At 41.3% G+C, this 11,456-nt stretch overlaps 1 long non-coding RNA gene across 2 annotated transcripts; it reads left to right on the plus strand.

Annotated features, from left to right (window-relative positions):
• Positions 1-1,718: 1,718 nt before the first annotated feature.
• LOC104874514 lies at positions 1,719-11,166 on the plus strand. Of its 2 annotated transcripts, none has more exons than XR_002025958.2 (3): positions 1,719-2,136; positions 5,153-5,206; positions 11,090-11,166. It is a non-coding gene; the product is annotated as an uncharacterized LOC104874514 (long non-coding RNA). The 2 variants fall into 2 exon arrangements; XR_783755.1 differs by lacking the exon at positions 1,719-2,136 and adding an exon at positions 2,188-2,529.
• The last annotated feature ends 290 nt before the right edge of the window (positions 11,167-11,456 follow it).

Genomic DNA, 11,456 nt, shown 5'->3' on the forward strand with positions numbered 1-11,456 from the left:
CTTTGAGAACCGTCTTTCTAATAATGCTGTGCTCTAAGTGTAATCACTGGATTCAGTTTTCAAGTGTGATCTTCCAGATTCTGTTAACAGTTACTCTGCAAAGCAGTAATGTGGCCCAACACAGGAAATGAGCTGTTCTCATTATCAAGGGAAAATTTAGGGAACTTTGGTCTGTTTGTTGCCCTCTCTCTCCAACTTCTCCTTGTTTTCCCTAAAATTGGCTCCTAGTGGACATTATCTGGCTTCTAAGTATAGGCTAGTACGATAGATTGTTTCTGTTTCATGGGAAGCACCCAGCTTCGTGTTTTCTATTCATTGTAGGTATGGCTAATGTAGCAACATTTATTTAAGCAGGAAATCTTAATATTGGGTTGAATGTCATCGCAGCTTGAAATGTGGCTGCTGAAGGATCCTGGAGGATTCCTTTTCATTTCAGTCGGTTTTCCTTTGTGCAGAAACCTGCCTGCTGTGAGTTGTGGTACAGTGATTCCAGGCAGATACTTGTGTTGCACCTTGGATATGAAAAGCAGTGGTTACAGATGATGAAGAAAAAAATGTATTTTTAATAATTGCAGGGCCAGGATTTAGCTCTGTGGTGCCACCACCTGCCTCACAAGTTCAATCCCTGATATCAAAATAATAATAATAATAATAATAATAATAACAATAATAATAATAATAATTGCAGCAAGGAATCAATAAATCACTTAGGCTAAGCAGCATTTTTTTTACTGCTTGACTTTGAAAAGCATCTTAGCTACTGAGCTGATCATAGATCTCAGCTTCATTAATTCCTAGATTCCTCTACGAATCTTCTAATTTTCCTCCTGGGCCAGGCATAGTGGTTCATTCTAGTAATTCCAGCCCTCAGGAGTTGACACAGTAGGATCACAAGTTTTAGGCCAACCTGGGCTGTAGAAAGCTCAAGGCAAGGCAGGACGACAAAGAAAGACCCTTTCTCAAAACACAAAACAACCACCATCAACGAAACTCCTATTTCCCTCTGGGGTAGGATATGCCACTTGGCCAGGCAGTCTTGGTTTCTTTACTTCTCAAAACGAGGCTTCAGCTTGATCTCAGCATTTTGTAGCACTGTATTGCCACTCTTTGAGAGAATGTTATTAACTTCAAAATTACAGTAACCATGGCGACCATCACTAGGTCACTTTGCTCTGAGTGGAACAGCATCGGAGAGGGTCTCTTCTCCCAGCGTCCTGTGTCTGAGAACCTTGTTGGGCTACAGAAAGTAGCTCTGTAGGGAAAGTGCCTTGCGTCTTGCAGGACGGAGTCACCTCTTCATTTGTGGTCCCCAGCCCCGTAACACTTCCTGCAAATGAGATGACACATCGCTAACTTCACCTAGTCCACACAACATGAATATCTGCATAATGGTTTTGAGTTCTGAAGCTCTACTTATTTCTTTTAGGATGTTGTGAAGAATATTCAAATGAATTCAATACCCAGAGAAGTCTATGGAAAGAAATGGACCGGCGTGGAGGCATCTTTCCACTTTAGCCCCACTAAATCTTCCCTTTCTTCCACAGCCTACCGTTTTCTTATTAAACCACTCAGATATTCATAGTCCCTCGCCCTTATCACTCAGATCTCTACCTCTAATGTGTTTCATGAGGTACCTTTCATAAGATCAATTATATTTATGTTTATATAATTTCACAGAGGAAAAACTTTGGACAGACACAAATAGGGACAGTGGGATTAGAGGAGAGTCAGGGAAAGTTTCCTTTTTACCTAAATGTTTCTGTTTGATTTTTTTCAGTAACTTAGCAGTTAATAGCTTCTTTGTAGCCCTTACCTTCCCCCTTGGTTAACCAGGCCAAATACCATCTCAAATTCTTCCCACGGGCAAGGAGAGGAGCGTTAAGTGCTGCTTATTACGCAGCTGCGTGTGCGTGGTATTTGCGTGTTCTGAGGATCGCACAAGCAGTGCTTCTAGGAAACGCAGTGGACCCCAAGTTCAACCCACCTGACGCAGGAACACCTGAGTTCATTAGGTCGGTGAAAATTCATCTGCCTCTTGTCAGCCATAGTGTGAACCCAGGTAAACGTCCAGATCTCAGGTCTATGGACTTTCAACCAACTTGAGTTACAACCAGCCCTCGGGAACCGATCGACTTCGTAAGTCAAGGGCCACCGTATTATTATTCTGTTACCATGGTGATGGGGTTTGGGGCGCATTTGAGGTTCTGGTGTGTGACAAAGAATTGGACGCGGCACACAATGGTGAGGAAAAGCGGTGATGTTTAACGAAGTTTCATTAGGCCATGGGCCGCTCAGAGCGCCTGGGGCAGAGCGCTGAGTGTGCTGGGTTTAAGAATTCAAAATGGGGTTCCTTGTCCAGGGCGCCTCCCATTGGGTCTTCCGGAGCAGACTGACCACGCGATTGACAGGGTGTCTACTGCGCATGTCCTTTCCCGTAACTCACTCTGTCATAATGGGATGCCCTGGCGCAGTCCACAGGTGTGAACCCTCAAAGAGCTCCAGGGGTGAAGAAAGGCGCTGGAGAGTCAGGTACTCGTGCGTGGGCTTGGGCCTGAAATTTCCCAAGGCAGGCCCAGGACCTTAGAACAAAGGATTGGGGTTGGCCCTGGGGTGTTGACCAGATTCAGGAGAGTGCAGGGACGCCCCGGAGTCGCAGCTGTACTGCCGAATCTGTGTTAATTGCTGCCTCACCATTGTAGAACTGAGGCTGAAAGATGCATCTGCACTCTGGAGCAGCTGGGAGAGAGCAGAGAGGAGACTCCAGCCCACCAGACTAGTCCGTGCTCGTCTATCAAAGAACACGTTCTTCGTGTCTAAGAGGGTCACTTACACGCGGCCTTTCTGTGGTCCCTGAGCGGTTGATTCCAAAAGAAAACAATGCCTGATTGTGAACAAGTGGCAGTTGAACTAGATTTTCATCTTTAACCTACAAGTTTAGCATTTTGGGAAACTGCTTGAGAGAGGTCACGCGCTTGGTTAGTTGCCAGTTGAGGACTGGAGTCCGGGCCTCCCGGTGCCTGAACTGCTCTCCCTGCTGCAATGTGTTGGTGACCTAGAAAACAATTTCTCCTTGCATTCATGGCCAAGGTGTGGCCTAACATGGCCAGATGCTGCAAGGCAAACTGCTCACTTTGAACAAGTCTCTTTGCCAAAGTTCAGGGGCTAAACCTATTTTTCAGGTCTGAGGCAGAGTGGGGGGCCTGGGTTTGCAAGTAGATGGCAAACATAGCATCTCATTCAGAGCGCCAGGCCATTGAGTCAGGAGGAGGAGGGGCCCGAGATCAGCTCGCAGAGTTCATTCAGGTGTGCGCAAAGTCAGCAGGTGCAACAGGGATCTTTGGAAAAGTTGCCAGAATGGAAGTTCTGGCAGTTTCTTCTTTTCTAGTGGTAATACATATGCAGATTAGGAGTGACCCAGGGCAACCAGAGATACACTAAAAACAAATATGCTGCTTGGTTTAATGTGTGTCAAGTCTTGTCCGACTATTACTTGGTATAAATGATGCATAAGTAAGAGGTTCACACCATTTGCGGGTGGGCCTATGAGGATCTGGGAATCCAGAACTGAAAAGAAAAGATTTTTTAGAATAAGAGTAATCAACGAAAATGGGAGACTTTTGAAATGGAATAGTCTATTGCCTGGTGCTGAGAAGCCAGATCCTGACACGTTGAGGACCTGGCCTCTCACTTCCTTGGTCCTCAGTTCTTCGTGCACCCGATAAAGAATTCAGTCGTCACATAGAAACTCACAAACGATGATAAGCTTTTAATTTAAACCAGGTCCCAGCCCAAGGTGGGAGGGCCTTTAAAGAGCATTTCCTCACCTGATGTCTGTGGGCTGTGGGCTGTAGCAGCCAGGAATGCTGTGTGCCATGTTCCTGAGGTGGACAACCAGCTGGCTGGCTATCGGGAGGACAGTGCACCCCATGTCCCTGTGGTCTGTGGGGTCACACAGGGCTGAGACCCAAGAAATGGTTATGAACGTCTCATATAGTGAAAACTTTCTTACCCGCCGACACATGCTATTTGACACCCACCCCCATTTCCCCTCAGACCCACTAGAGTCTAACTATCTGCCTGACGAGACCATTTAAAGCCAGGGTGGAGGAACAGGTCAACTACTCTGAACTGAGACTCTATCTGTCCCCAAAGAGGAGTGTTTTGTTTTGTTTTGTTTTGAGACAGGGTCTTACTATGTAGTTGAGACTGACCTGGAACTCACTGTGTAGCCCTTGCTGGTCTTGAACTCACAGCGATCCTCCTGTCTCAGCCTCTCAAGTGCTGGGATCAAAGGTGTGCGTCACCACGACCAGCTCCCAAAGAGGAGTCTTATACAGGGAAGTTCCATAAGCTGACAGGTCAAGGATGCTCTTTCATCAAACCTTGGAAGGATGATGTAATAGCAGCTTTCACCTCTTACTGAGGGAAAGAAACTGGGTCTAGACCAAAGGACTCTTGACCCTTCAGTGGCCAAAGAGCATATAATTATGTGAGAGGTATGGCTGTGTGCGTCTGGGAGCAGAGGCCGGAAGTGGGGCTGTTCAAGGGCAGACAGAAATGTGTGTGATGGTCTAGATCGTGTCACCAGAGGGGGAGAGTGAACTAACCAACGTGTATCGAGGCACCGGAGTCGAGTCGTACTGCGTCTACTGAGAATTGCTTTGATTTTAGTTTCAAGAAATTGCACATGTCATTTAAATCATTTGTTCTGAATCAAAGAAAACCAGAAAGCACTGGGACAAGTTAAAACATGTATCCTGTGCAAGCTGTTGACCCCACTCCCCGGCAAATTGTAGACAGTCGTTTCTCAGAATTCTGACTTCATCGGGGGTTGCCAGAGTGACCTCAGCTAGTGAGGACATAGCAGAATGAACTGGATTCACACTGACCTTGCTGACATCTGAGAAGTGCTGTCACCTTAGTGGTATTGGTCACATTTTTTTTTTTCAAACTACGACAGATGATCAATCAAAATTAAATGGGGTCCAGACCATAACGAGGTTTTACTTTCCATCATTTTCCATAAATTGTCTTGCACGAAGGTTCCAGAATTTTATATTATCCTGAAAATTGTGCATCAGGAATACGCAATTTACTATTATGCCTTTCTGGTCTCTTCCCTCATCATTTCCTGCTGTCCTTCATGCATCAGGAAGCAAAGACAACTGAGGACTTCTTTGGAGCAGATTGGCTGTGTTCCCTCCTGGTAAGCATCATTTTCCATAAAAACTTAACAGTGCTACTGGAGAAGGGAAGGGTGATCAATCTCTTAACTGTTATCTTATTCAGGTATGGTCTAAGGTGATTTAAAATATGTTAACTCTTTCTGGGTGTCTCTAGCTTATCTCCACAAAAAGTCTGAAGATTTCCTAAAAATGCCTTTCATTTTCTCTGTAGTGTTCTCTATAGGTGACATTAATAATATGCAATTATAAGTGACATTAATAATAATATAATAGAGTTATCACTATGATCTTTAACAAATAAATCATATCCACACTGACCACATGGCTCTCTCTTCCTAGGAGGGAACAGAAATGCGCTTAAAATGCTAGAAATTTACTTTAAAAATCACAACGGATATCGACACTGACAAAGACAGATGTTAAGAGGCAATTTCTAAGCAAAATTATTGACAAAATAAAGATTATTGTCACTGAAAAATACTAATCTATACCTGCCTGCAACTCTGATTAAAAAAAAAAATAGTTCTCAAACCAATAATAATTCAACTGCCATTATTCATTATGGGAATCTCATAGGGTTCATCCAAAGGTGAACATTTATAATTCACAATGCATGCTATTTTTAAAAAGTTTTCTCAAAATGGAAGATAGAAAAATATTTGAAATTTTGAGTGCAAGCACACATATTCAGTGCTGTATTAAAGTTTCATGTATTCCTTAAATATTTATCTACTTTATCCATGATTTCCCTTTGTGAGGTAGGCAGCCAGCATTCCTTGTATTTAGCTTTGACTTATCACTTACAAGCCAAAGACCAAAGGTGAAGCCTGTTAAACATGAGTGGGTTTTACTCCCCCAAGCACTGCCCCTGAAAGTTACTGTGATTTTTCTTATAATTATGAAATGAGACACATTTATTATTGAAGTATTGAAAATCTATAAAAAGTAATTAGAATTCTTAGTAATTCCAAAGCTAGATAGAATAGTTTCTTTTCAAGTATCTTCCCAAGCATCTTCTCAAAATGTCTCTGTATATACATTTCTATACGCACATAAAACCATACTTTATAAGGGCCAGGGACTTAGCTCAGTAGTGATACCACCTGCCTTGCAAGCACAAGGTCCCAAGTTCAATTCCTGGTACCAAAAAAAAACCAAAAAAAAACCAACTCTATAGCCTGGCAACTATTTTTAATGATAAATGTGTAATGAGCATATTCTATGGCACATGGGAGGGACAGTTATATACAGAACTAGCTGTCTCAAGTTAGAATTCAGAGATCCCCTTTTTATTGTAAGTTTAACATAGAATTTGTTCTTCTCTTACTACTCACGTCTTTCAGCAAATTAAAATAGGATTCTGGAAACATTAATTTGCTCAACCAGTGATGTTTTATGAGTGACTTTGTGTATATTTATGGCTACAGGCACCCTTCATCTGAACATTCTGCATTCAGTTTTTTAAATGACAGAAATGAAAAACAGTGGCAGGGAAGGATTGGCTGAGAGAAGGAAAAAGAGGAAAAACTCCTTTGTGCCTCATCTCTTCCTCTTGCTTGCCCCTTTTTGTGGAACATGCGTTCGCACATGGAGCAGTTGTTTCTGATTTTTGTACTTTTAATCCAGATGTTGAACAACTTTTTCAAATGCAGGATTTCCGAGGGTAACCTCTGAGAAGTAGAATAACTGGGTTAAAAGGTATTAATGTTTGAATTACTTGCTAGATACTGCAAACTCCTTCCCAAGGAAGTTGAATCGTAGTTTGCCTCTTGCTTTCTTACTTCAGGCTTATTACCAATCTCTCTGTCTTTTTTATTCTCAAAATCTTCCTACCTTCAACCTCTGGTTTTCATGTTCAGAGTTGCTGGTTTCTTTGGCACAGTAAGTACACAACACAGGACAGGCAGAGCATCGTGGCTCAGTCTCTTCTACTTTTTATATTTTCTACTTTTAAAAAAATCATGCTTTAATGAAGATCGCCTCTTCTCTCACGGAACGAGTTTGCTTTCTATCTTTTTATGTCCATCTTGAAAATACAGCTCTTCAGCCTTCTGTTCGGGCACAGGATTCATCCTCTCTCCCTGCATTGGACTCCAGCCTCCAGTGCCCTTCTTTTTTTTTAAATTTTATTTTTTAAGGTACCTAACTTGGGTCCCTGCACTTGTGAGGCAGGCGGCAGCACCACTGAGCTAAATTCCCAGCCCATCAGGCGCACCTCCTGCTGCTCTGAAGCCCAGGAATACTAAAGGCCTCTGAGCCCTGGTGAGACCAGTAGGTCCTCCCCAGACAGCAGCACAGCAGGAGTGACTGTCCGAATTGTGATGTTGTGACCCACAGAGGGTCAGCAGTCCATATAGCTGACCCGATAGAAAGTCACAGGCTGGAAAAAAAAAATAACAATGGCAACTTTCCTTTTGCTAATGTTAATAGAAAAGTAAATGATGAATGTTTCCATGAGCTATGATGACTGTGGGTCCATGTTTGTGTTCTTTAGTAGTTTAACATTTTCCTAATAAAATAAAAATGCCCTCTAGATTTAGGCTTCGAACTTCAACAACTGCTAACAGCACAAACAGAGATACACGGGAAATTATGTCTTCCTGTGGAAAGGACAAAATTTGCCACTCAAAAAGCATTTGGTGTAAACATGGTTTAAATATAGATGATACAGAAACATGTGAAATTATATCAGCAATCAGGATAACAAGGAACTGTTCTATTTCCCAAAAGAATAATAAGAAAACACAAGTTGTAGAAGGCAAACTAAAGATTTAAAGACACTTACATATTATATTAACCGAGTTTTATAACCTTATTTGAACCCTGACTCAAAAGGACTCAAAATTACGATATATCTGAGATGACTGAAAACTTGAACACTGATTAGATGTTTCATGCTCTTAAGAAATCATTGCTAATTTATTTTGCAGTGGTTCTAAAAAGAAATAGTTCTTACCCTTTGCTAACACAGGCTGACATGTTTACGCATAAAGTATACAACGTTAGTGATATGGATTTGATTTTTCAAAGTCTCTTTTGTGAAACTGAAGTTCAGTTTCCTCTCATTGGACAGGAAGCTAAAATTTACCCCTAAATTGACAAATTAACATGAAAAAGTAACCCAGGTGGCAAAACCCTTGCATCGCAGGACAGGAGGGGATGTGAGGCCTCTCTGGGGGTTCACAGGCAGGGGCTGTCACCCAGTTGAAGATGAGGTTGGTCGGTTTGCTGGTTAGTTCAGCTGCCTTTTGTACTCAGAGTCCAACACACGCACACACACACACACACACACACAGACACACACACAGAGACACACGTACACAATGGGGCTCTGGACTCCACTGTCCCCTCAAAAGTCTGATCTGTTTTTCTGAACTCTTTTGCCAAGAAATACCCTCGAAAAAGTCACAGGGTGTACCAGATAAGTGGTACCACCTGGCACTTGCTCCAGCCAGTCTGCCCTAGCCCTCTGCCTCAATCCAAGTTAACTGACAACCCGAATCCCAGGAGGACAGCGCCAGACAGAGAAGCACAAGATTCGCACACAGCTCAGGAGAGGACAAGGGTACGCCTAGGGCGCCTTTGGGTGTCACTAACAGAAACTAACTTAAGTAACTGGATTTATTGGCTCAAATAACGACTATATCTAAAGCTAGACCAAAATAAGTTTGACTGAAATGCAAAAAAAGCAAAAAAACAAAAAACAAAAAACCCCAAAGCAAGCATCCCTTTCCTCTTGTTTGCTCTCCCTTTGGCGCCCCCTGGTGTTGGGGAGATGTTCACTATATTCCCAGCCCTAAATTACATCTGCGCCGTGGAGAGGCGAGAGGAGCTGATTTGGAAGAAATGAGGAAGATTTGAGTTTGGAAGCCTCCTGCAAAGACTTCCTTGGGTATTTGTAGGGCCGTCCTCCCAGTACTGGGCCGGCAGTCACCCCACACATTACTCAGCAGGGCATCCGAACAAAAAGTCCTTTTAGCCTCATAAATATTAGACGGTATATATTAACTTAGCACTTGTTTTGGAAATTTACACTTATTTTCCCCTCTGGAAGTATTGTCTTGGTTCTCTTACATAGCTTTTCATCATAACTCTTCCTTATCATCATGGTACGTGGTCTGCCATTGTGTTACTTGGGTGTTTATGATTTACTGTGAAATAAATATGTACAAAGGATCATTTGCATCTTAAATATGAAACCGTAGACAAATACAAATGAAATAAAATAATAGGGGGAAGTATACATTTGTAATTGAGATGGAAAATTCTATGTAGGCCTGACATAAAAATGGAAAAAGTGTGAAATTAAAAAAAAAGGTACTCATAAATTCAACTACTTGGGCTGGGGATTTAACTCAGTGGCACCACACTTGCCTTGCAAGCACAAGGTCCTGAGTTCAATCCCCAGTGCTGTAAAAAAAATCAACTACTTAGCATCCACAAAAAAATAGTGTAAAAAAGAGATTAGAGGAACAGTGAACTGGTACTTAATATTATGATTAATATGTGCTACTTATGTAATTGCCATAAATTACAATGTTGCAATTCAATATATAAAATAACTACTTAGAATAAAAAAGAGCAAATGCCATAAATTTAATTCACAGAAAAATGCAAATAATCAAAAACATATTAAAATGCTACATTGACTGCTACTGAGAAAATTATAAATTCAAACTGAGATATTTTTCTCAAAAAGATAAAAATTAATGATTTTTTTTTTTTGAGACAGCGTCTTGCTATGTAGTTCAGGCTGGTCTTTTTTGCTTTCTTTCTTTCTTTCTTTCTTTTTTAAGACAGGGTCTCACTATGTAGTTGTATGTAGTTGAGACTGCCCTGGAACTCACCATGTAGCTCAGGCTGGTCTCGAATTCACAGTGATCCCCCTGCCTCAGTCTCCCGAGTGCTGGCATTACAGGCATGCACCACCACGCCCGGCTTTTAGTTCAGGCTGGTCTTGAACTCACTATGTAGTCCAGGCTGCACTCAAACTCACCGCAATCCTCATACCTCAGGTTCTTGAGTGCTGGAATTACAGGCGTGCACCACCACACCCAGTTAATGATGATTCTTATAAAGGAAACAGACCAGTTTAGGAGATGTGAGTGTAATTTAGTGAAACCACATTGAAAGCAATTTGGAAATATCTGTTGTTTTAAAAATTCAAAGTTAAGGTATTGATAACTTCAGATTTAGAAATTCTAAGAATTTCCCAAAGAAATAGTTTCATAAATGTAGAAACATATATGTACGTTGTATTATCTGTTTGTTTCCCTATAAAAAAAATCTGGAAACCACTTCATTGTGTATCAGCTGACAGCTAGTTTAAAAGAGTAGAGGAGGGCCGGGGATTTAGTTCAGTGGTTCCACCACCTGCCTCACAAGTACAAGGACTGGAGTTTGATTCTCGGTACCAAAAAAATGTATATATATAAATATATATCTGAGCAGAGAAGCCATGTAAGCCATATTTTTAAATTGTTAAAATAATAACATATCTACATATACTGACAAGGAAGGATAACCACATAAATTTACAAACTGGTAATGCCACATTTTCATAAGTATATGCCATGGGTACTTAAGTATGTATTAAAATTCCAAAAGTGTACACATCAGAGACAAATCTGATTATCTCTTAAAGGTGGGATTATTGAAAAGTAACACTTTCTACTTTGTGCATTGTATATCCTTTAACTATTTTACGGTGGGCCTATAACACTTTGGTTACCAGAAAAAAAAATTATCATTTTTCCATACCTTTAAATATGTAATTTTCAATGTTTAAAATAGAAATGAATAATTTTTCAAGAAAGAAGCTAATGCTGTCAATGAATGCTGTTGAGTAATTCTCATCAATATGTTGGCCTGGGGCTTCCCTGACACTTTATTGATCACTACAGGTAACGGAACCATTGAGAGTTCACTCTGTGACTGCCTGGAAGGGAAACCTTAATGGAAGGGACAAAAGCAGTCAAATAGGTGTTCAAGATGGCAATTGTCTGGCTCTTCCCTCATACGAAATACAAACAGTTGCTCCATCAAATGGTGCATTTGACAGAAAAAAAATAAAACAGCTTGGGTACAATTATAGTGTCTCATGGAACTTGAATTCTAGATGAAAAACCAAAGAACTAGATGAAAAAAAAGGGGTTGTAATAATACACTGAAATAAGATGACAGTTGGGGCAGGAAGTAGATAGGATTTTGTGTGTTCAGAGTAAAGCAGGGCTTTCCTGCTTATATATGTAAAGGTGGAGAGAACGTGTC

The sequence above is a fragment of the Fukomys damarensis genome, unplaced genomic scaffold (genome assembly GCF_012274545.1).
Source record: "Fukomys damarensis isolate Sample0158 unplaced genomic scaffold, DMR_v1.0_HiC HiC_scaffold_25, whole genome shotgun sequence".
In the NCBI taxonomy this organism is placed as follows: Eukaryota; Metazoa; Chordata; class Mammalia; order Rodentia; family Bathyergidae; genus Fukomys; species Fukomys damarensis.